Here is a 26,079-nt window from a genome sequence, read left to right as displayed (position 1 = left end):
TTTTAACAAAATCCAACATCTATTTCTCATTAAAAAAAAAAAAAAAAAAAAAAAACGAAACCCAACCAGGAACACAAGGGAACTTCCTCAACCTGATAATAGGCATATACAAAAAATCCCTAAACTAAGAGTGAGCAGCTGAATGCCTTTCACTAAGCTGAGAACAAGGCAAAGATGTCCTCTTTTACCACTTCTGTTCAACACTAAACTGAAAGATCTAGCCAGGGCAGTAAGTAGGCAAGAGAAATAAATTAAAGGTTTGCTGACTGGAAGGGACAAAATAACATTTTAATTTTCACATTATTCTATATGTAGACCCTCTATGGGATGTTTTTTCTATTATCCTCCATATAGAAAATCCTAAGAAATCTGTGAAATAAACTTAGCAGTCCTGCAGAATCCATGATCAACATACAAAAATCCATTATATTTCCATATTCTAACTAATGAAATTAAGAAAACAAGTTCATTGACAATTTTAGCTGTTTCCGAAAATCTGAAACAAGGACAAATCTGACAGAAGATGTTCAAGGCCTAGGGATTTGTTTTGCTGTGCTGCAGACTATCATAACCTCAGCAGCTTAGAAATATACTCACAGTTTCTGTGGGTCAAGAGTTTGGACACAGCATATCTGAATACTCTGCTGGGGTCACCCAGGCCATGAGCAAAGTGTCAACTGAAGCTGTGGTCTCCTCTGATGCTTGGGGACCTCTGGAAAGTCTTTTCAGTGTTTCATCCTCTTTTAAGAACTCCCCTAATAAAGTTGGGGCCGTGTAAGATTACATCCTTTTTATTAACTCAGAATCCACCATTAGTAACCTCATTACAGGCATGTAATGGGTCCTACCCACACGCTATACTTATGGGTCCTACCCACACTCAAGGGGAGGAGATTACACCGGGTGCCTATCCCAGGAGACAGGAATTTTGGTGGATATCTTTGTTTTTATTTGTTTGTTTGCTTGCTTTAAGATGTTATTTATGTATTTGTCAGAGAGAGACAGAACACAAGCAGGAGGAGTGGCTGGCAGAGGGAGAAGCAGGGCAGGCTCCCCACTGAGCAGGGAGCCTGAAGTGGAGCTCAATCCCATGACCCTGGGATCATGACCAGAGCCAAAGGCAGACACTTAACTGACTGAGCCACCCAGGCGTTCCTCGTGGTACATCTTTGAACTCTGCCAACCACAACTTGCCCTGTAAAGACTACAAAACATGGCTGGAAGCAATTAAAGACCTAGGTAAACAGAGAGGTATACCATGTTCATGAGTTGGGAGACTCAATATTTGTGAGATATGAACTCTTTCCAAATTGATTTATAGAGTCAGTGCAATTAAAATTAAAATCCCAACAGACTTTCTTATAGATATTGACAAGTTGGTTCTAAAATTTATATGGACACGCAAAGAATAGCCAAAGAAACCAGACCAGCCAAAGTGACTTTTAAAAAAACGATCACGGTTGCCTGGGTGGCTCAGTGGGTTAAGCCTCTGCCTTCAACTCAGGTCATGATCTCAGGGTCCTGGGATCAAGCTCCGCATTGGGCTCTCTGCTCAGTGGGGAGCCTGCTTCCCCCTTTCCTTCTGCCTGCCTCTCTGCCTACTTGTGATCTCTTTCTCTCTGCCAAATAATTAAATAAACTCTTAAAAAAAAATCAACGTTGGAGAATTAACACTACCAGATTTTAAGACTTACCTAATCCTGTACAAGAGAATGCACTGCTCACACAGATCAATGAAACAATAGATTCAAGAAACAGACTCACATACATACATATGGACAACTTTTTTTACAAATATGCAGAGGCAACTCTGGAGAAATGGTCCATAAAAGAAAAAGGGATACATTAGACTTTGTCCAAATGAAAACTTCTGCTTTTTGAAAAAACAGTAAGAGACTAAAAATCAAGACACAGATTGGGAGAAAACATTTGAAAGTCATATATCTGAGAAGAAACTTGTCTCCAGAACATGTATTTATTTCTTAATCTTATATCTCAATTTTATTGAGATATAATTGATAAGTATCACTGTATAGGGGCAAGGTGTATAGCATAATGGTTTGATTTACACATATTGTGAAATAATTAAAATACACTTAGTTAACATGTATCATCTCATAGAAATGCTTGGAAAAAAAAAGAAAAAAAATTTTTTTTCCTCGTTATGAAAACTTTAAGGATCTACTATCTTAGCAACTTTCAAATAAACCACATAGCAGTGTTAGCTAAGGTCATGATATACATCAGACCCCTGGCACTTATCTATCCTATAACTGGAAGTTAGTACCTTGGACCACCTCATCCAGATCCAGTTTCCCACCCCACCCTGCAGCTCCCCAACTCTGGTAACCACAAATCTGATCTCTTTTCTATGAGTTTGGTTTCTGGGGGTTGTTTGTTTGTTTGTTTTAGATTCCACATGAGAGTGAAGTCAAACAAGTACTTGTTTTTCTGTCTAGATTGTTTCAAATAGCATAATGCACTCAAGCTCCATCCATGTTTTTGCAAATAGAATGTATTCATTTTAAAAACCTTTCAAAATTCAAGAAGAAGATAAAAGACACACAGATGGCAAAAACCAGCAGAAACATACTCAATATCATTAGTCATTACAGGAAAGACAAATTAAAACCACAAATGACCAAAACTAAAAAGACTGATCATGCCAAGGGTGGCAAGGATACAGAGTAACCGGAACTCAGTTTGGAAGTTTCTTAAAAACCTAAACATAAACCTACCATGTGATTCAACCATTCCACTCTTAGATCTTTTCCCCAGAGAATTAAAAGTACTTGGCCATAAAAAGACTTATATATGAATGTCCACAGTATCTCTATTTGTCCTCGCCCCAACTGGGAAATTATCCAAATGCCCATCAACATGTGAATGGGAAAATGAACATAATAATATATCCCTATTTTTAGGTGGAAGGAAGGGAATAAAATATTGATTCATAAAACAACAGGGCTCAGTCTCGAAATAATCATGGTGACTTCAAGAAGCCAGATAAAAAAGTGTACACACTGCAGGATTCCATTTATTTAATGTTTTACAAAATGTAAACTAACCTTCAGTGCTAGAAAGCAGATCGATGAGATAGAGAGAGATGAGGGGGGTGGGAGCCCAGAATTAAAAGGGGTGCGATGAACCTCTGTTGGTATAGACATGTTCATCATCTTGATGGTGGTAGTTTCACTTAGTGGTATACAAGCGCCAAAGCACATCAGATCATGCACTTTAAATACGTGTGGTTTAGGGACGCCTGGGTGGCTTGGTCAGTTAAGCATCTGTGTTCAGCTCAGGTCCTAAAACTGTGGTCCTGGGATTGATCCCCACGTGGGGCTCCCTCTTCAGCGGAGAGTCTGCTTCTCCCTCTCCCTCTGCCCCTTCCCCTGCTCATGCTCTCTCTGTCTCTCAAATACATAAGCAAAGTCTTAAAAGATTTTTTTTTAAAAAGATAAATAAATACGTATGGTTTATTGTCTGTCAACTCTACCTCGATGAAACTATTTAAAAATTGTCAAGTTAAACATGGTTGGCACGAGTGCCCCTGAGGTGGAACAGGGATTGCTGTCGCTCACCGCCGGTGCGTACAGACTGTCAGGGTGTTGCTCTCTCAGTGATGCTAAGTGCTGATCACTTGGCAAGGGGCGACTGCCAGATCTTCCCATTATAAAGTGCATTTTCCTTTTGCAATTAATGAATGATTTATAGAATGATACATCTACCCTGTACAAACACCCTCTTCCTCAGTTCCCCTCCTACAAATGTTTGCAGCACGAGTCAGCCAAGTATTTCTGTAAAGTTCCAGATACTAAATAATTTACGCTGGGTAGACCACATTGTCTCTATCTCAATTATGTGAATCTGCCATTGGACTACAAACACAGGCATTGGCAACACAGTGTTGAATGAGCATGGCGGTGGTCCAGTAAAACCTTACTTATGGGGGTGCCTGGGTGGCTCAGTCGTTAGGCGTCTATCTTCGGCTCAGGTCATGATCCCAGAGTCCTAGGATTGAGCCCTGCATCAGGCTCCCTGCTCAGCGGGAAGCCTGCTTCTCCCTCTCCCACTCCCCGCAGTTGCGTTTCCTCTCTTGCTGTGTGTCTCTCTCTGTCAAATAAATAAATAAAACCTTAAAAAGAAAAAAAACCTTACTTATGGATGCTGAAATTTCAATTTGTATAAAAATTTCATGTGTCAAGACGTATTGCTGTCCTTTGGATTTTGTCAACTATCTAAATTTTTTAAAAACATTCTCAATTCATGGGATATACAATATCAGAGAGATGGTGGGCTGGATTTGACGGGTAGAAGGTACTTTCCTGAGTCCATGTTTTAAAGAATTCAGTTATTTCCCAAGCCAATTATTTCACTGGTGTTCACCAAATGGTAATTTTCTCATTCAATTGCTCTTCTACCCATATTAACTGACATTCTTCTGTAAAGAATGGTTCTTGTCAATGAGAAATGCAAAACACTTTCTCCTCAAAAGGCAGGATACATGTTTAATTCTCTCCCTTTAATTACAGATATGTAGAGAAAGAAATTTGTGTAACTGTCATAACCCATGGTGGGAAATGATTTTTTCTCCCTTTGTCTGTAAAATTATGGAGCCATTGATTTTTATTTATTCAACCATTAACAAAATATTTATCTATTTAATTATAATCAACCTTAATTTTTTTTTCTTCCAGTGCTCAGACTATCCCAAATTTGGCTATTAGGAAACCCCTTCAAATCTGTGTGTTTTTGGTACAACTCCATTAATCTTTGACAGATTCCTTACTTTTTGGCGCATGATACATCAAGGTCCCCTTATCCTTCTGCCTAGATGTGAAATCAGCCATATCTCCAAACGCTCTGATTCCTTTAGTTAGGTCACTATTAGACTTAATTATACCATACCATACCATACCATACCATATGGCAATTTTCTAGCTTTCAGCCTAATACTGAGAAACCAGGGTCTGGACCCAAATATGCTCATTGCTGCTGTGTGTCATAGTTTTGGTGCCTTTCAGTGGACAAAGCTAGGAAATACTTTTTATTTTTAATTGTGAATTTACACCAATATTATCAGTTCAAAATCAACAAAAAGGTTTTCTTCCTTAATTTTATATGTCTTTTCTCTCTCCCTGAAAATCTTGACTCATTGCATCCACAGATTTGCCTATTTTATCCTACAATATACATGAGTTTCAAAATTACCATGCCAACATTACTACAGAAAATAAAACTGAATGTAATTTAAGATTTCTCTACTGTTCTTTTCAACCTGAGAATATATTCCAGGGTCACAGATATGCCACATTTCTAGAGAATCAGACATGCAACAAGGTCTTCAGAGTAAAAACACAGTAGTCATGACATGGCACACACAAAGGAGCAAGGGAAGAGAACAGTAATTTCACAGAAGGTCCATGTGTGGAGGATTGTAACCAAAGACATCTTTCACTGTGGTGGTGTTTCAACAGAGGCTCCCCAGCTGAAAATAACAGATGAGAAGCGCCCACATAGTCTAGAGATGTTGGACTATCTACGTCAGACGTTGCTCAGAGGTGCCCCCGACACCCTGGCGTCTGAGAGAGCAGTTGAGGTAGGGGGATGTGGGGAGGAGAATGGATGGAGGTGGTTAGTGGGAAGGAAGGATTTCTTAGGGGAGAGTTGTCAGGACACTGGTGTCACCCCTCACCCCCATGGAGGAGGAGAGGTGGTCCTTTCCCCCACACTTCCAGACAAGGGAGGGGACTCTAGCCTCAAGACCAAAGCAGGATGCAATGCCAGAGGGAGCGGTAGGACCCAGAGGAATGTGAGGAAGCTTTGACGGAACAGCTGAGTCGGGATTATCCCCTCTGCTTCTACCCAAACCCCGACACTGAACAACTGAACAACGGAGTGAGCAATGTGAGCCCTGAGACGAGATTTCCTGGCTGGGGTCCCTTTCTGGCCCCTCCAGTGACTCCTGTGGGATAAGCCTGGGTGGTGAGGCCGGTCGTCAACATCCTGCCCCACACTCCCCCTCTCCTGCCCTTCCTGCTTTGTGCAGCTTCTCTCGGATTCTTAAAACTGTGTGTCTAGGGAAGCAAGGAGGCCGCTATGATCTGCCATGAGACGAGCTCTGCGCGCTCTCTGCTCCCTTCAGTGAGGGATTTGGTGGCTATTCCCAGGGCTCTCCTCACAAACCTTAGCACATTCCTTCTGGCTGCAGAGCCCAAGGCTCCACACTCTGACTGACTGAGACCTTGAAGCAAGGGGGACATCATCCACAGAACCAAACACTGGATGTCAGGAGCACAGAGGAGTCACTGGTCTTGTCCAGATGTGGTGTGTGGCCCCCCTTCTCGCACCCAGCACTTCAGATGTGTTGTTTCTCTTGCTTATAACCTCCCACCTGTTCCACCACACCCTCCGCTCTGCCCCTGTTTCCCCAGAATAATCCCCCACCACCAGACATGTACACCCCTGCCAGCGCCAGCCCGCACTTTGAGCTCACACCTCTGACCCTGCTGCACTTCTGGAGAGTCTGCCCAGATCACACACCTCTCTGACATGTTTTCTTGAATCATCTTCGGTTCGTTTTGTGGGTTCGCTGGGTTTGCAGTGCCTGCCCTGGTGTCTTTTGCCAACTCTGCCAGCTCCAGGATCTTTTACATTAGAAGCTCCAGGTCGATAGCTTCCAACATTAAAAAAAAAAAAAAAAGAAAAGAAAAGAAAAGGAACATTTGTGTATGTGAGGTCCTCAGAAGTTTAACACTGGCTCCGACTCCCCCACCCTCACCTTGCCCCACACCTCATGAGTCACTCACGGCCACGTGGCAAGATTACTAAGTCTAATTAAGTAATGCAGCTGACAAACCACTTCCAAATACAGTCCGTGGTGCTTTCTCTTGACGTAGGTGTTCCTAAAAATCACTAGACTAAGCAAAATTAAATAGCTCAGGGCCAGGGGAGTCCATGTGATTTCCGCACCATTTTAAATGCCATCAGTGACACGTTCCAAGAAAGAAGATGGGACCCGAAAAAAACAGGGAGGTTAGAACATGTGAAGTGGTTCATAAATAACAGAAAACATGACAGTGAATAGGGCACTTTCCCTTGAGAAGGACCCTGAGGTGTGCTCGTAGAGGAGGCTGGGAAGGGTTGTGGCATGTCTGTGATCCTGAACAGTGGAAAGAGCATTATTTGAAATTGATCAGAAAGAGGGAGCCCCCTTGATGATGGGTGGGTTTATCGCCCTTGGTTTCCCTTGGTACCAAATATCAAAGGTAAGCAATCTTCTGTAACCTTAAATCCTGAGACATGTTTTTCTGCCTTTGAGATTCAGGTCCCTTGTGGCTTGTGTTTCTGATAAATAGTGGTTTCATCAAAATGGAAAATTGAATCCAACATTATAGACTTCTTTTACAATTTTCTATCACAATTTCTAATTTTTCTCATCTGCACTCAGTGCTTTGGAAATTGTAGCAATGGTTGCTTGAAACCACAAAATGAGCCGTTCCTGGCACTGGGACGGAGTCACTTCTGCAAAACTCGGCAATTGCCATTAAGATCTTCGTATATAAATAATTCTTTCCTCGCCGCTGGGACTCTTTGGGGTTTGGAGCCAGCGGGCTTAGACATGTTTGGGATGCTGGATGAATATTTGTTTGCTATAATACCAAAAAGCATGCATGTGCAAAAACATCGCAAAGCACCACCTTTTGAGAGAGTGCACGTGGTGAACCGAGGTAGCTAGTAGCTGAGGTGTGAGCACGTGCGTGTGCATGTGCACGTGTGCACACATGTGCACGTGTTTTGTGTGTTCCTACCTAACTCAGTTCAAGTGGGTGCAGATCACTGTTCATAGGCAAAGGCAGAATGCGCGTAACTTTTCCACTGCTCCCTAATCTATCAATTGCTTTGAAATAAATCCACAAGTGTCATAGCCGAACCCACTGTAAGTGAAAATGACTGTTTCCACAGAACTTTCCTTTCTACTGAACACCATGGTGTGTCACTGCATTGGAGTATTTATTGATTTTGATCTCCTTTATTTCATAAATGCAATACTCCTGATATGGGTTTCATTAACCAGAAAAAAATAGACATTAAAAATCTTTTTTAAAATAGGGGCATCTGGCTGCTTCAGTTGGTAGAGCATGTGATTCTGTTTTTGTTTTTTGGGTTTGGGGTGGTTTTTGGCTTTGTTTGTGTGTTTGGAGAGAGAAGGCAGGGGGAGGAGCAGAGAGAGAGGGAGAGGGAGAATCTTAAGCAGGCTCCATACCCCTCGCGTAGCCCAACAGGGACGGCGCTCTATCTCAGGACCTTGAGGTCCTGATCTGAGCTAAAGTCAAGGGTTGGACACTTCACTGACTGAGCCAGCCAGATGCCCCCTAAAGCATGCGATTCTTAGTCTCAGGGTCATGAGTTCAAGGCCCATGTTAGGCTTAGAGCTTACTTAAAAAAACAAAACAACAACAACAAAAAAACCCCACAACTTTAAAAAGTGGAGAAGAGGAGGAGGAGGTGGAAAGGGAGGCGAAACACCAAAGGAGAAGCTGCATCTCCTTCTGGAAGCTGGAACATGTTTGGGGGGGTGGGGGAGGGTGTTCTTATACACCTTTCTTAACATATCTAGGCTTAATTCCAGAGAGTCCCTAGAAGCTTGGAAAATGTTCTTCATATCAATAGGGCCCACATTCAAGATATTAAAGACTGCATCAGTGGTGTCTGGATTACGTTCATTCATATCAGGCTAAGAATTCTTCTAAAGTCATATTTGATTTTAGCCCTCAAGTTACCAACTCAGTAAGTAGAGAGCAGAGACAGAACCTAAGTGGCTCCAGAGAAAAACCAGCCGCCCAGGACAGAATCCAGCCCTTAGGAAATGCTGCCTCCTTCCTGCAGAGGACACACAGGGGAATGCTTGGCCCAGAACCACGTGACACCACCCCCCCAACCCTAACACCCCCCCCCCCCCCCCCCCCCCCGCACTGGCCTTCCAGGCTGACAGGCGCACAGATGTGGCCATGCTCAGTGACTCTCTTCTGGGGCTGCTTTCTATCTCAGAGAACAGCACCAGCTGCCGTCAGAGTGGAAGGTGCCGGAGTGGAAGGCTGCCCACCTCCGGATGTCCATTTCCATCAGATGCTTCCCCTCTGCTGTCTCAGATTCCCTCACCAGCCCCCCACTCTGTAAACTGCCTCCGTGTTGTTATGCTAATTACACTGGTTCCACACTCTGCCTGAAGATGGAGGGGAAACCTGCAGCTCAGAGGAGCCCCCAGCTGGCTCAGTCAGGGGAACCTGCAACCCTTGATCTCAAGGTTGTGGGTTTGAGCCCCGCACTGGGTGTCAAGATTATTTAAAAATAAAATCTTAAATAAGAAAAAAAAGGCAGCTGAGGTGAATTTGTCTCCAGAAGCCCCATGCTGGTCACAACAGCAAGGGACAGGACATGGGGGAGAAAGGGGAGCCATGGTGTAATGAGATAACCCGACACAGTGTGTGAGGTAGTCACATGGGGGAGAGCCACAGAGAGGGAGAGCAGACAACTACAGAGTGTCTACCGCAGGCCAGGCAGAATGTCCAGCACTGGGAATCGAATAGGGAGCCCGGCAGACCCAATCCCCCTCATAAGAGCCAGCAGCTGGGCTAGGGGGCCCTGGGAAAACGCAGGTGAGCAGGGACAGGGTGGGGCGGGGTGATTCCTGTACCTGGGGGGAGGGGCGCAAAGGGGTCTAAGTCTTCCCCAGCAAGACTTCCCGAGAGCACCCACATAGGGGAACGAGGGTGGGTTCGCTCCACCTCTCCATTCCCAGAATTCACAGACTGCCTGCCTCTTGCCAGGTCACAGGAGAGCATCTTGTTGGTCACCAAAGAACTTCTGGATGGTGAGACAGCAGAGAGCACAGGATGGGCCAGGAAGAACCCGGAAGAAGCTGGCAGGTGGAAAGTCTCAGGGTGTGGGGCAGATGGGAACCGCTCACCAGTGAAGGATGGCTGACTGTCCAACGTGGCCTAGCCACACATTTCAATATTGTGCAGTGGTTTAAGAAAAGCTACTCAGAGATTTTACAACAGGAAAAATGTTATAATAGAGTATTAAATCTTAGGTCAAGAAATAAAATTGTATTATATTCACACACATTTACACATGAACACCTGGTTATCATAAGGCTACTTAGCACTATAAATTATATTTTTCCCTTGACATTGAAGTCATTCATTCATTCATTCATTCATTCGTTATTGAGTATCTATTAGGTACTAGGTTCTAGGAATACGAGAAAACCGCCTCAGCCCTCAAGGACCTCCCAGCCTTCTGGAAGAGCTGGGAAAGGTAACAGGTGATTATAATAGTACAGCTGGGACACCACTGACAGGTGTAAGAGAAGGACGTGTTCTTCGATTTCAAATTGCTTGTGTTTATAAAAACACAAGCACTTCCTTTTGCCAAACTCCATTCTCTACTTCACACTTGTGGGTGCTCCTCCCAGGGCTGACATCTGACTGGGCCCCCCCCACCCAGGCTGGGTAGGCCAAAGTTTTGGGCATCTGAAAGCTAAGAGGAAAGCCCAAGTTGGTTCTGCAAACAGCACATGTGGCCGTGAGTCAACATTCTTCTTCCCAAAGTGGCAGTGCTCACCCAACATGCAGTCTGACAGCCAGAGACCCAGTTGGTGAGGTGCTTGCAGGTGCAGAACAATGGGCAGGGGCTCTAAAAGCGAGTCCTGGTAATACTCATTCTCACTCTTCCGTTGCTCTGAACTGAGCTCTCTTGCCCTCGGCCCCCACCAGCCCTTGTCCAGAGAGGTGATGGGCTTGCATATCCACAGACGTGTTTTATATGTTACTCTTCCCTGCAGAGACAGCCTCTGTGCTCTGCCCGAGTTCCATGTGTCAACAGTAGTAACTGCACAAATGTTGCTTTCAAAGGGCTTATTATTCCCAGTAATCATAATAATAGTGACAGTCATTGTGTTTGGAGCCCATCCTATGATGAGGGTCAGAGATAAAGGTTTTATGTTCATTGTCACATTTAATGCTTACCACAACCCTATGAGCCAAGTAGACTATTATCCCAAATTCAACAGACGAGCAAACATAGAAAAATTAATTCACTTGCCCAAAGACATGTAGTTAGTAGGTGGTAGAGCTGGGTTTTGAATCAAGTCTGATTCCATAACTAGTGGGTTTAACCCACCTCCTAGGTCAATGCCAGACTAAGTCCTTTAGGAGCTAAATAGTCACCAAGGACCTTTCTGCTCCTGGCTGTTCCCTTTGCCTACGGTGTCCCCTCCCCATATCTACATAACTCCTTCCAGCATCCTGTCTGGAATGGCGCCTCTTTCTCTGTATTTCCCTATCCTTTCCCCTGCTTTATATATTTCTTTCTTTATTTGGATATTTCTTTTATCAAGCTATAACTGACATATAATATTGTGTCAGTTTCAGGTGTAACACACAATGATTTGATACCTGTATATATTACAAAATGATCAGCACAGTAAATCCAGTTAACATCTATCATCATAGGTAGTTTATCAATTACTTTACTTGTGATGAGAAATTTTAAGATCTACTCTCTTAGCAGCTTTCAAATATACAATGTTTTTTTTTTTAAATTTATTTATTTGACAGAGAGAGATCACAAATAAGCAGAGAGGCAGGCAGAGAGAGAAAGGAGGAAGCAGGCTCTCTGCAGAGAGCCTGATGTGGGGCTCGATCCCAGGACCCTGGGATCATGACCTGAGCTGAAGGCAGAGGCTTTAACCCACTGAGCCACCCAGGCGCCCCACCAAATATATATTGTTTTATTAACTGTAGTCACCAGGCTGAACATTACATCCCCAGGACTTTTGTTATTTTGTAACTAAGGTTTGTACCTTTTGACCACCTTCACACATTTCTGCTTTATTTTTGTTCATAAACTTACCCTTACCTGACATCGGAGGTAAGAGTATCTATCACATATCTATTATTTGTTTATTATCAAGCTCCCTATTAGACTAAGAAGTCCTTGGTGGGGGAGGGGGGACATTTGTTTTGCTTACTGCTAAATCTCTAACACCTAGAAGAGAGTCTGGTCCACAGAAGATACCGCAAAAAAGATTGTTGAATGATTGGACAGATTTCATGCTAATTAAGATTATGCAAAATTGGAGCTCCTGGATGGCTCAGTCATTTGTGTGTCTGCTTTTGGCTCAGGTCATGATCTCAGGGTCCTAGGATTGAGCCCCGCATTGGGCTCCTTGCTCAGCAGGGACCCTGATTCTCCCTCCCCCTCTGCAGCTCCCCCTGCTTGTGCTGGCTCTCTCTCTCAAATAAATAAATAAAATCTTTCTTTTTTAAAAGATTATGCAAAGCTGAAATGGTACCAGGTAAAATATTAATAAAGACTCACTTTATTTGCAAAAATTGGAATGTTTCCAAAATGTAAGAATTCATTAAGAGTCACCGGATTTTGAAGCTGGTAGAACAGGAAATGGTAAGCCGTGTTCCTGCTGTTAATCTTGGTTAAAAGAAAAACCTCTCTTTCTGTACTTCTAACACTCTGACACTGAAAGTGTTTTATTTCCTACACCAAGTAATCTTCCAGTTCCTAGCAGACACTGAATGCGTGTCCTACAATCTAATTTAATTCTGGCACGAACTGCCCAGTTAGCCCAGGCCCCAAGGCCAAGGGCTCAGTCCCACAAGACTTCCTCCCAGCCTTGGCCACCCATCACAAGTGGAGGGTCCCCAGATTGCCACAACTTCTGTCCAACTTGGCTACAGAATCAAAGATTCCAACAGGTCCCCCCTCGGGCCCTCTCAGGTTCAGTAATTTGCTAGACCATCTCACAGAACCCAGGTAAACAGTTTACTTGCTATTACTAATTATTATAAAGGATTCAGCTCAGGAGCAGCCAAAGGAAGAGATGCATAGGGCAATATGGCGTGAAGAATGGCATGGGAATGGAGTGAAGTTTCCACACCCTCTCCAGGTGCATCACTCTCCAGGTAGCTCCCCAAGTTCACCTTCCTTGATGCTCTCCAGCACCTTCAGTCAGTCTTTGTGAAGACTTCCTTACACAGATCACGTTGTTGGCCACCAGTGATTGAACTCATTCTCCAGCCTCTCTCCCCTTCCCAGAGGTCCAGGGGTGGGGCTAAAAGTTCCAGCCCTTTTTAAAAATTTTTTATTTATTTATTTTTATTTATTTATTTATTTGACAGAGCAATCGTAAGTAGGCAGGCAGAAAGAGGAGGAAGCAGGCTCCCCACTGAGCAGAGAGCCCAATGCGGGGCTCGATCTAAGGACCCTGAGATCAATGACTCGAGCTGAAGGTAGAGGCTTAACCCACTGAGCGACCCAGGCACCCCATGTTCCAGCCCTTTAATCACTGGGTTGGTGATACTCTAGGATACTCTAAGATACTCAAGGATTGGGTAGGTTCCTTCGGCAACCAGCCCCCATACTCCTAGACTCACCGCAGTAACAGAAACTCAGGAGTGGATGCAAAAGGGCCTGGTTATGATTAACAACTATCATTTGGGAAATTCCGAGGGCCCTAGAAACTCTGTGCCAAGAACCTGGGAGGAAAACCAAATACTAATTTGTTATATAACATTAGGAACTCTGTGCCAGGAACAGGGTCAAATATCCAATATGTATATTTTTTATGACATTTGAGCTGGAGACTGGGTTTGGGTTTGGGATCCCCTGAGCCAGGCTGTTCTTGAACCCTGCAAATCCCGTGAGTGATTTTGAGGACTGGTGTGCTTTTATTTTATCATTCGCTAACATTGTAATTGGAAGTATTTTTGGTGCCTATTAAAATGTCATTCAAGTATTCACTAGGTGCAGGTGCTGAAAAATCTGCCTGAAATTCATTAACTTTGGAGCAGAAGTTAAATGTGACAAAACATGTCACGGAGAAGCCCACTGTGCTCCGCCAATCCCCCGCCCTGGCAACTGTGGAGAGAGAACATGGCAAAATATTACAAAGCCAATGATGGAGAGATTTAAAGCAACTCTTAGCCAAATAAATAAATAAAATCTTTAGGGGCACCTGGGTGGCTCAGTCAATTAAGCGTCTGACTCAATTTTGTCTCAGGTCATGGTTTCAGGGTCCTGAGATGGAACCCCCGTGACAGGCTCTGTGCTCAAGTGGGGAGCCTGCTTGAGATTCACTCTCTCTCTGTCCCCCTAAAAAAATTTTTTTTAATCTTTAAAAAAATAAATAAAACATTTTTTAAAAGGGGTGTCTGGGTAGCTCAGTGGGTTAAAGCTCTGCCTTCGGCTCAAGTTATAATCCCAGGGTCCTGAGATCAAGCTCTGCATTGGGCTCTCTGCTCAGCAGGGAGCCTGCTTCCCTTCCTTTCTCCCTGCCTGTCTCTCTGCCTACTTGTGATCTCTGTCTGTCAAATAAATAAATAAAATCTTTAAAAATAAATAAATTTTTTTTTAAAAAAAGAAGGCCCTGTCTTCCTGCTTCATATTTATTTCTGCAGCAACAACCTTAAATTATGCGAGTTGAAAGTCACTTCCTGCATAACCCAAGGCCACCCTTTACTACAAGGTCTCAGTACAAAGTCTTCCCTTGTTTACAGCTCTGGTCCCTAGGGGTGCCTGGAGCCTCACCTCTCCACCAAGGGGGGTTATTGCCCCTATTAGAGGTTAGAGCAGGCTGGGTCTGTCCAGCCACAAGGGTGGTTTTCTGGCAGGGGGGCTGCTCGGTCCCGTGTGGGCAGACCCCAAAGGGCCACGACAGTCTTTCAGCTTGCAGTTCTCCTCTCCTTGATGGCAGGAGCTTGCCATCAGCTCCACGGACTAGAGGGGCTTCTCAAGCACAGACCTTAGCATTGGCAAATAAATGACTAACCTATGCAACCAAAACAGACGTCAGGCCCTGACCCAAGAGTAGACCATCTCTTCTTTCTTTGCTCTGAAAGTGCCTTTCAGCAGCGAACGCCAACTTTAGCTACCTCTCTCAAACATGGCACTGTCAGCGAATAAGGAACAGAAACTTCCAGGGCTAACTCGGCCCCCCCACACTCCGCCACCCCACCCCAGGGCCTTGGCACAGCTCTGCCTTGAAGAGACTGGAGTTCTGTTTGCAGCCTGGAGGCAGATCGCCCCACCCACCGGGCCCCCTAGATATCCTGAGGCTGCCCATCCATCCCTCCCGTGTTCAAGGAAGGCCTTGGCCCCTGAGCCCATAACTCCTCCCTTGTAAGTCCCACCCCAGGGCTGTCACATCCAGCAGGCTGGTCCCAGAGCTCTGGCCCTCCCCCATTATCCCTCTCCCCACCGCCCCCCATCTCAGCCACTTCTCTCAATATACCCGCAATCCTGCACCCTCTTTATCCCAAACTTTGGACTCTGCTTAGTTGGCAATTTTCCAAAACTTTAAACACTCATTCCAGCAGCAGGCACCACACTTGCTCTTTGACAGCACTCACTAGCCCATCTTTCTGTACTTTTCCTGGTGATCCTTCCTTCCTGGGCGTTCCTGGGCAGCCCAGACTTGAACCAGTGCCACCAACGGCCCCACTCCCTGTCCTCCTTGCAAACCTACCCGGCCAAAGACACGGTGGGCTCTCTGTGCCATGTTCTCTCTCTCTCTCTCTCTCTCTCTCTCACACACAGGCTTAAACTATCAGAGAATGTTCCCCAGGCATGAGTTTGGTGTCACTACAAATCTGTGGCCTGTAGCCCCCAGCGACCTCGGTGCTGCTGGCAGTTCTTCTCAGGGTCTCGAGTCCCTTTTCTAATTCTCTCAGAAGTGATTTCACACTCTCTTTAATCTCCCTGTGGGCGCTTTCCTACCAGTACCCACCCCTACTCCTCACCCATTACTCCTTTCCCACACTTCCCCGGATCCCAGTGCCCCCCACTCCTCCTCCGAGTGATAGGCTCCCTGCTGCTGCCCACCTCATGCCCCCACTTGCATCTGGGATCTCTCCTGGCCCATTCTCAAAGGTCTGTGGTCCTCTGAGTAACAGCCCCCAAAGATGCCAAGTCCGGATCCCTAGAAATTGTAAATCTGACCTAGCTGGAAGGAGGTCTTTTCAGAAGTGACTCCATGAAGGATTCTGAGGTGAGGAGACTTTTTTTGGGTACCCAGTGGGGCCTAAATGTCAGCATGTGTCCTTGTAAGATAAAGGCCGGGGGAGAGTTCACAGAGAGATGAGAGGAGGCCATGGGACCCAGGCAGCAGGGTTTGGAGATATGTGACCCCAAGCCAAAGAACACCTGGAGTTTCCAGGAACCACAGAAACAAAAACCAGATTGCCCTCTAGAACCTGTAGAGGGAGCATGGCCTCACCAGCAACACCTTGATTTCAGACTTCTAGCCTAGTGTTCTAGTCAGGACATTGGGACATAGGAGGAAAGGCCGGCGGGACATGTGGCACTGAGGAAGGAGAAAGTTCTGTCCGTACCCAGCATGCACCACGTTCTGCTGGGGCTCAGCCCTGGAACGCAAAGAGGAACAAGAGCCTGGTGCTGCTGACTGGCACCCCCAGCCAGGGGCACAGTGCCTGTGCAGGGCAGCGGACAGGAAGGGATCAGACGTGCCTAAAGGAGATCTCTGAGTAGAAAGGCCTTTGACAGGTGTTGGGGCATTTCAAGACTGCCAGGAATGTGTCACTTTAGGCAAGCAAGGGGCTCTTCTCCATAGCTTCTCTGGAAGGCAGGAAAAAAAACAACAGAATGAAAAAGACCCAAGGAGTCATAGGAAATAGGCTGAATGGAAATAATGGGGAGATCACACTGGGTGAGAGGCACTGGTTCTAACCCTCCGTTCTGCTCCTCATGAGTGAGAGGGAGAATTCTCCAGGCTTAGACTGTCTCAGCCATGAGAAGATCTGTCTTGATTAGGAATAAGCCCAAGGAGCAAAGGGCCTGACACTGAAGGGGCCATCACTGGAGGTGGCTTCAGTGTCACCAGAGTCACGAAGGTCCTCAGGCTCTACTTCTGTACTGTTTGGTATGGGCACTGGGCGCTCCAATAATTCAACTTCAAACTTGCAAGTGACCGACTTCAATGCTGCCTCAGAGTCATCCCCAACAGAGATATAGTGGACCCGCTCAGCCACACAGATCACAACTCAGGAGAAATCCGGCCCAACAAAGGTGGAGTCCATTGGTACCACAGGACGGCGGGCATTTTTGCTGTTCTCCCTAGGGCTCCTTTCAGAATTAAGGAAGGATTTCAGCTTTCTACCAGCTCCACGGATTTATGTCGGACTGATTAACACTGATATTCACCAATGAACGAACATTCAATATGAATATTTAGCTAGAGGCAGCGACCTTAATGGTGGATCATAAACACGTTGGGGGAAAGGAGCAGATCTCCATACACGGTACGTCAGAAGCCAGTGGACGTTGGAGGCAGGTGCTTCCTACCTCTCTTGAAAGATAGAGTTGCTGCAGCCTCGTCCAAGATTTTACCACAGGCTGCCCATCCTGGAAGCAAGCACTCACCCCTCCTCTCTATCACTTCACACCCCACCTTGGGTCCCAAGTGGGGTACATGACCTACAGGGGAGAAACTATTTCTATGTCGCCGGGAAAAACATAGAAGGAACATCATGGAATGTTCTACTTAATGGGCCTGTGAACCTTCACTACCTGTTTTTCTGCACTTTTCTGTTTTATAGGCTTCTGTCAAAACTCTCTCCTGCTGTCACCACCTGCAGCCTTCAGGCCTGGACATGCCTTCTAACATTTCCCCTGCCCTGTTCGTACAGGTCCCTTGCACACTGGTCCCAGCCCATCCCCAACAAAAGTCAAAACAGGTTCTTGTGGTTTTATGTCAGCCTGAGGAGTATAGGTACTTCCCCTATAAATTCAAGACAGAGAATAAGGCCTAAGGCTGACTGTTAACCTGCCAAATAATTTCTAGCTATAGACAAGAGGCATGCAGTCTTACTCTCTTCTCCAAGAACTCCGTCTTGCAAATATGACAGAGTGATAGCAAGGGGACAGGTGGAGAGAGAAAGTGACAGAGTGCACAGTGAAAGGGAATCTGGCGCCTTGGGTGGAGGTGAGATTTTGAAATTGTGTCTGTAGGTTCAGAAAGAAAATATATATTTATTCTTTTCCTTCCCAAAGATTGTTTACTGAGCTGACATGCATGCCTGGCCATTGAGACCAAAGCACAGGAGGCCTGACTGAAGTAATGCATTTGAGGGACTTTAAGCTCTAGATTGGATTTAAGGTACATGAATCTTTCTTACCCTAGATGGCGGTCCGCACTGCCAACGTGAAGATCATGTGCACATTAAAAGAGCCTCACCTGTGGCTATATGCATCGTACTTACTCCTATGTGCGTCCAAGTTCAGGGTTTGTTCATTCATTCAACAAATACCTCTGAGCACTTATTATGGATTGGGTAGATGAATAAAACACAATCTCTGTCCTTAAGGAGCACATTAGGCTACAATAATGTGAAACACATTCTCTTATGACAGACATAATGTGATGGGGATAAGGATTGAAGAGTGCTCAGGGGCTCCAGCCTGTTGGTCTTGGAGGGCTCCAGGGAGACAGAACCAGTGGGACATCATATATATTATAGGAGTACTGGGTAGAGAGAGATAGGTTGGTTATAAGGCATTGCCTCATGTGATTCTAGAAGCTGAGAAGGACCAAGATCTACAGTGGGCAAGCTGGAGACCAGGAGAGCTAACGGTGTAATTTCTAGTCTGAGTCTAAGTCCAAGGGCAGAAGAAGACTAATGACCCAACTCAAAGGCAGGCAGAGAGACCAAATTCCCTTTTTCAGCCTGTTTGTCTAGTTAGGCCTTTCGTGGATTAGACGAGGACCACATTGGGAGGGCCATTTGCCTTATTCAATCCACTGATTCACATGTTAATCTGATCCTGACACTTTTCTAGAAGGCCAACTCCCTCACAGTAATGCCCAGAATGATGCTTAATCTAATGTCCGGGCATCCCGTAGGCCCGTCAAGTTGACAAAATTAACCATCACAGGTAGGCAGAAAGGATAGAGCCTATAAAGCCAACAAAGGGGAAGCTAGAGGAATAGGAGGAAATTAAAAGTAGGTCGTAGGAAGGAAGTCACAGGGAGGGAGCCCTTCAATAAGGAAAGAGTGGCCAACAGGGATGGAATCTTCAAGAAGGCAAGTACAGTAGAGACAGAGATGGACGCTGGGTAGGGTGTAAGGTCACTGGTGGAGAGGAGATGGGGATGGGGCAGAATAGAGGTTAGAGCAGGTTGTGGAGTAAAAGGAAATGAAGTGGACACAGAGAACCCAAACAAATTTTTCTAGAAGTTTAGTGGTAGGGGATAGAAAGAAGAGGAGGTGGAAGGGAATGGGCTCCAAGAAGAGGTTTTAGTTTTTGGTTCTTTTTCCTGAGAGACTTGCATATATTTCTTTGTGATGGGAAGAACCTGTAAGGGAGGGAAAGGCTGAAGTCAGGGCCAGGCCAGGAGGATAGTCCCTCAGACTGGTAAGCTGTGCCTCTTCCTTTCTCACCAGTCAGAAGGAAGGATGGCAAGAAGCAGAGGGAAAGCCATGGGATTTGGTGGTGGGAGCCCAAGGACACTCCCATCTGACCCACGGCCATTATGTCCTGCCAAGAAGGCTGGGTCTACCCAGGTCCACTTAAAGCAGTTGGAGATCAGGTTAGTGATGTGGCCTCTCTCTGCCTGTTTCCCCATCTAAAATATGGGACAATGATACCAACCTCAGAGGGTTATCGTGAGAATTCATTAAAACCCTGCATTTAAGCATGTTCAGTAAATGTTGGCTACTGTGCCTAGTAATTATTACCATGAACGCTATTATTAGTATAGCTATCTTTAGTTGTAAGAATTAATTATCAAGTCTATTCTCTTGGTCTCTCCGGGTTTCCCTTTTCAGTTTTTAGAGACAAAAAAAAAGGTCGACCAATTGTTCCCTGGTGCCATGCCCTCAGCCTAGAGGATCAGCCCACGCCCACCCCTGTCCAGAGCAACCAGCTCTTCTGCAGGGCTACCCTCTTCTGCCAAGAGCAGCGTGACACATCTCACGACTGCAGTACTTAAAGAAGAGAGGACACTTATTGGTTGGGTGGACAGCTGAGCAGATCTGGAAGGTTTTCACCTGAGAAGGGCGCATACGCATACTATCTGCTGGACACTCGTGCTAAGATGGGAGCTGAGACACATCAGGTTGGCTCCATTCCAGCCCCATGGGTAAGTTTGGATTCTAGTGTATCCCTGCCTCCGGTCTACTGGGGAGCCTGCCTCTTGGTTAAAATGTTTAGCCTCTGCTCACTTCATAGTAACAGGCTGGGACCTTCCGAGTCCCACTCATGTCCTGAATGCCATCCCATCTCAAGGCATCCAGAACAGAGGCACGGCCAATGAGGGCTGAGTCACTCCTCTGTCATGAATACCTTCCCATTTTCAAATATCTTCTTCTAAAAATACAGTCCATAAATGCATCACCACATGGAAACAAGAGATGGGAGCCTGGAAAGTTCAATCTCAGAGCCTGAAACTTCCCCTAAACCAACTACAAAGGCCAAACACATTTTTGACTTTCTAGAAAAGTATCAGTGTGGAACGGAGGCCTGTGTTCTGACCTCACTGACTACAAGAATTTCCTCCTCCTGGCCAGCATATCTTCAAAGAGCCCCTAAGTTTCCAGCATTGATGGGGTTTCCTCACAGGAGGCCTGCGTGCATCTTTTCCATGTCCCTCTCTGCCTTCGAGGTCCCTCAGGGTGGCTTTCTAAAGTGGCCCACCCCAGCCTCATTTGGGGAGGCTCTCCTGCCCTGTGTTCTGGAAAAAGGGAGTGGGCCTGTCTAGGAAAGATTCCTCTCAGTTAGCATGACTTCTGAGTCACATCCTGAGAGGGCTGACAGGGAACCAAATTTCTCCATTGCAGATTGTTTCTGAGGAACTCCATTCTAGAGTGAGTGACCACACCTCTCAGCTGGCCCAGGACGGTCTGGGTTTCTGGTGGTTGTTCAGTGCGCATATTAACAGCACTCCTTGCCATTCTCAAGTGTTCTAGTTTGGCAACAACTTTACATGGTTATCCTCGGTCTAGCTGATGGCTGTGACACTTTTGAGCTTCTAGAGCCCCGTGGCATTGGCAGTTCATTTATTCTTGAGTTTTCCCCTAGGCTGAAACCTAATGAAGATCTTGTCACTTTGAGGAGAAAGAATAAGGGACATTTGGAGGCATAAACCTCTTTTCATACCACCCTCACACTGGAGAGATCTCAGCCGCTTTCGGATGGCATCTCCCAGTCACAAGTCTTTCTAGTTCATAGGACCAGAGGACTATTCCAGAGCAAGAAATGTCCATATCAGAGGCTTCTAGCTTTTGAGGAGAGAGAGGGGTCTGAGGGATTAAGAAGCCTTAGTATCTTGATCTCCCCTGCTAACTGGCTGAGGCCTTCCTGGTCAACTCAGGCCCCCAGAGAGCAGCTTGGGCCTTTCAAGGATGGGAGATTTTGTCCAGTGTCCCTTGAACAGGGACCAGGAACCTCAAAGAGAAGAGTCTGAATGGGCCCCAGTGTCTGCACACAGTAGGCACTTCATAAGTATCTGTTGACTAGAGTGAGAAGGTGGTTCTTGTCCATGTTTGTGTGTGTGTGTGTGTGTGTGTGTGTGTGCATGTGTGCACGCACAATTGAGTGAGTGATTGTGTGGGGGGACTGGGCTTGTTGTCAGGGAGGTGCCCCCCCATCCTTGGGAGGGAACCCTAGGAAATGACCCATAAGGACGACATGACCTTGAGACGGAGAGTGACAAAGAGCAACCGAGGTTTCAATCTATGACTGACAAACCGGCTCACCATAATTTCCCGGAATGAAAACATAGGGAGCACATTAAGAAAGCTTTCCCAGTTTGTGGTACTCATTACCTGTCACTCCAAGGACAGAAGGCATCCCGGGCCCAAGTCCTAGACAAAGCCACAGAGGACATCCAGGAAATGTGAAGGAAAAACCACACACACCAGCAAGACACTGATGACTTCAAGCAGTAGGATGTTCCTCTGGAGCAAGAAGTCCAGGCACTGGAGACGGTGAGGTGCAGTGCTCAACTTGGACAACCACCCCTCCTCAGACAACCGCTTCTACCCCAACACCAAGGGAAGTGCCATCTCTGTCTTTGCCCGAGGCTCTGACTCTGGTTTGGGGGCAGGCACGGAGCCCCAGAGCAGGGAGGAGCTGCAGATGGAGACAGCTAAGCTCCCTCTTTTTTCTCAAACTTGATCTTCACATGGAAGCTCTTGGACAACAGCTCTCATTCTCCTTCCCCATCTCAACAATTTTTTTTTCTGATGTTTCCCTGCAAGGATTCCCTGTCCTCACCAGGAATTTTTAAACCAAGCTTTTGTTTTGGAGGACAGATGGCCGGCCCTCCGACCGGCCACCAGCTCCTCCACTGCCGCCCCCCTCCTCGCCCCCGGCACATGCCCCAAGGACTCCTGCCCCTAACAGGCCTTTCCTCCAGGGGCCTCCTCACCTCCGTTTGATAGACTTGGTGAATCTGTGGACTGCTCTACTTTAAGAAGATGACTGGTTTGGAGTCATCAGAACTAATCCCCCTATTTTTTGAGGATCTATTTTTCTTCTAAAAAGCTATTTACCTTCCTATTGAAAGGCCAGATCCTTGAAGAAGTCTGTGGTATAAAAACAAGTGGGGACAGAGTTGCAGCACTGTCATCGGCCTGTTTCACTCCTGCTTCTCTCGGCCAGCCTCGGGGCGGTGCATGACACTCGTGTGGTATGTGTAGGGGACAGCAGGCAGCAGTGTGGTATGTGTGGGGGACAGCAGGCAGCAGTGAAATGGTAGCCGCCAAGGGAGGGTAAGGGGTGGGACAAGGAGGGAGGATCAGGCCAGGGAGAGGTTTTGGATTGGGGGCCAGTGACAATGTTTCGATATACTTTCCTGCTACTGAAACCTGTATCTGAGTGAATTGTCTCTATTTCTGATGATGTCGGTATTGCAAAGTGGCAAATTCATAAAGCAAAGATCAGATTTTCCTTTCTTTACTTGTGCATTTCTAAGAAACAGAGCCAACCGATTTTGTATGTAAATACTAAGAGCAATTGACCGGATACTAAACCCATCCCCCAGAGCAGACCCTCCCCACCCTCACCCCACTCCCCTTCCACCTGTCCTGGAACCCGCTCCCAGTATGTGACCAGTCCTGAGGCTGGCTTCCGTCAGCAGATCCCGGTGAAGGGGTTTGTGTGTTTAGGCCATATTTCTTTGTCTCTTTCCTACTCCATTCTTGGCATTTGCTGATTTCCAGCATGTACTGTGTAGTCTCAGTCCATGTTTGATTCCCTCACATGGAAGTAAAAGGTACGTTGTACATACTGCCCAAGAATTGTCTTGCAAGTTAAGTCTTTCCCCTTTACTATAAGACTATAAATAAAAACTTATTTTATCCTTTAAAAAAATTTTGTTGATTGGATAAGTACGTCCACGAAGAAGAGAATGACAAATTCAGAAATATCTGGAGTTCTATTGTGGGCTGGCAGGAAGTACATCCTCGCACACACCTGAGAGCACTCAGGCTCTCCCACTGGCCACAACCCCCCCGGAGCTGCAGGGTGGACAGATGAAGAGGTCATGTATGCACACAGCTGAGTTTCCATGTTCTGATCCCCAGTCTAGCAGGTGTTCTGATGGGAAGGCTGTCCTCAAGGCTGTACTCCTCCTCTGTTGCCTCATTCCAGTCCCCCCAAGGCAGTGAACTGAGGATCCCTCAACTTCCTTGAGCACAGAGGGGCTGGGTGGTTCACTGGGGAGTAAGCCTTATTTTTCCCTCTCCAGCCCTCTTTGGTCTACTTGTATCAACGTCACTTTGCCTTGGGCTCCCTTTCTCCCAAGATCCTGGAGGCAACAAGGTTAGAAGTCCAAAATAGACTTTAACGCAAAAAGCATCAGGAGAGACAACTAAGGTCATTTCCTAGTGAAAAAATAACATTTGGACAATTTCGCATCTGGGGCTGTGGTTCAGTGTCATTGGCAAAGCATAATGCTCTTAGAAACATTCTTAAACCTCCAAACTGTTTTGAATATGATCAATTCACCAAGAAGGTAGAACAATTTTATGAATCTAATAACATAGCTTCAAATCTAAAAGTAAAAGAACCCCAACAAAACACACATGGTAAACAGACAAATCCACAAACATAGTGGGAGGTTTGACATATTTCTCTCAGGAATTAACAGAGAAGAAACAGCAAGGACAGAGACTTGGACAACCCAGGTCATCTTTCTGGAAAACAGTTCGGCACTATCATTATGGATATGTGAACCCAGAACTTCTAATTCTATGTGCACACTGCAGAGAAACCTGGGGACATGTGCACCATGACTCCCACATGAGTCCTCCCCCTACCCCAGGTGGCCTAGGGCACAGTAGCAGACTCCAGGTCAGGTTGGGAAGGCTTCAGGCTCTGGCTTCTCCCCAGTGTGCAGGCCTTTCCTGGGATGCCTACTTGAAAGATTCTGGTGTGGGCTTGGAGGGAATGTCCACTTAGCCCGTTTTGACTCTGGGCCTTAGGCCTGCCTCCAGCCCAGGAAGGAGGCACACTCCACAGGGACCAACACTAGGTTACAAGGGTCTACATTGGGCTTTGTCGTCATCAAAAGCACATGTTTGCCTTTACCTCTCTTTGTTGGGCACCTCAAAAGGAGGAAGGGCTGTGTTGAGGCAGAATTCAAGCCTGAAGATCAACCCCTTCTTTCATCTGTTCCCAAAGGCTGGTCAGTACCTAGGGGTAGAGGCAAAAATGGTGAAAAATTAAGGCCAGACCAGGCCTTTAGGGTAAAATTTCAGAACCAGGCTCCTTCCATTACCCAGCCAGAAAGATCCGATCCTAAAAAGTGGCCCCGTACCTGGACATTTCCAGTCCATTCTGGGGGCCCAGCAAGGTCCTGAGGCTGCCAGGAACCTCTTTCTCTCCATTCCAATTCTGATACCTATATATAAAATAGATTCCCATTAACAGACATTTTTCAAAAGCTTGAAAACCATGGAGAGTCTACCTAAAGCCTGAGAAATATAAGCCTTGAGCTTATTTTCCCTCTGACATGGGAACCCTGCCCAGTAGCATTCCCTAACAGTGACTGCCAAAAATGGGCAAGATTAGCCCCCTTGGGCAGCAGGCCATCTCCCTGATACTCTGCAGGCCCCACCTCAGGCACCCAGACCCCTCCCCTCTCCCCTCCAGTCAAGTCTGTTGCAAAGACAAACAAAAGCAGGCTTCTGCGGGCTTCCTGAGTCAGTCCTCCCCACTGGAGGGAGAAGAAAACCGGAAGAGCAGAAGACAATAAGGAAATACCTCCTAAGTCAGGCCAACTGCTTCTAATGGTGAAGGAAGCCAAGTTCTGCCTGGTTGTCTCCCAGCCGTAAACAAAGTCATCTCTGCTAATCCTCTGGAAGCTCTGCCTCCCTGCAGAGGACTCTGGGAGGCCTGTGGGGTCACTTCTGGGTTCCTTCCCGACAGCCTCTTACCTGCCCCTCTCCGGGGCCCTTCTCTCTCCAGCCCTGTCTCTCCTGCCCTTTCCCTTCAAGCCACTGGAAAGGGCTCAGACTCCCCGGCGCTCCTTGCAGTGGCTTCTGGCCCCTGGTTCCTCCGAGGCTTCTCCCCTGGCCTCACTGGGCCTCCAGAGCACCTTCCAGTCCCACTGAGCCTGGGACGCTGCCCCAGAGTGGCTTTCTGGGAGCCGGTCTCCACGGGCCCCTGCTCACATCACAGACTCTTCCTGTCTGCCTCATTTGCAGCTTTTAGCATCCACTCTTGCCCCTCATTGCCAGTTCTCTTCACAGAGCAGCAGGTGTACCTTTTAATAGAACAATCACACCTGGCCCGTCCCTTTCTCAGAAGACCCCAGTGGCTGCTTCTCATCTTCAGAGTCAGATCCAAAGTCTTCCCCAGGGTCCCCATGCCCTCACCCCTGGGCTCTCAGCTTCCAACCTGCTCCTCCAGGCAGACTGGCCTTCTTGCTGTTCCTTAAATACAAGCTCAGGCCCAGCTTGGGGTCTCAGCCTCATTGGCCCCTCTGTCCCCGGAGTCTTCCCTAGATTTCTACATGGCTCCCCTCTGCCCACGGAG

General features: G+C 46.5%; 2 protein-coding genes and 1 long non-coding RNA gene across 4 annotated transcripts in view; 1 reads left to right on the top strand and 2 right to left on the bottom strand.

Moving 5' to 3' along the window:
* The window catches only part of LOC309848526 (ral guanine nucleotide dissociation stimulator-like), a 438,233-nt gene that overhangs the window by 122,922 nt on the left and 289,232 nt on the right, over positions 1-26,079 (top strand). The window lies entirely within an intron of this gene.
* The window catches only part of LOC309848891 (uncharacterized protein), a gene marked incomplete at its 3' end in the record, with an annotated part of 339,926 nt that overhangs the window by 39,868 nt on the left and 273,979 nt on the right, over positions 1-26,079 (bottom strand). The gene's annotated exons all lie outside the window — the stretch shown is intronic.
* LOC309848542 lies at positions 6,549-24,939 on the bottom strand. Of its 2 annotated transcripts, none has more exons than XR_014303117.1 (3): positions 24,860-24,939; positions 24,631-24,735; positions 6,549-6,676 (listed from the first exon to the last, which is right to left on the bottom strand). It is a non-coding gene; the product is annotated as an uncharacterized lncRNA (long non-coding RNA). The 2 variants fall into 2 exon arrangements; XR_014303118.1 differs by lacking the exon at positions 6,549-6,676 and adding an exon at positions 23,793-23,848.

This window comes from Mustela nivalis, assembly GCF_964662115.1.
Source record: "Mustela nivalis genome assembly, chromosome: 15".
Lineage (NCBI taxonomy): Eukaryota > Metazoa > Chordata > Mammalia > Carnivora > Mustelidae > Mustela > Mustela nivalis.
The sequence above is the reverse complement of the archived record's forward strand: the minus strand, read 5'-3'. Positions and strand labels throughout refer to the sequence as shown.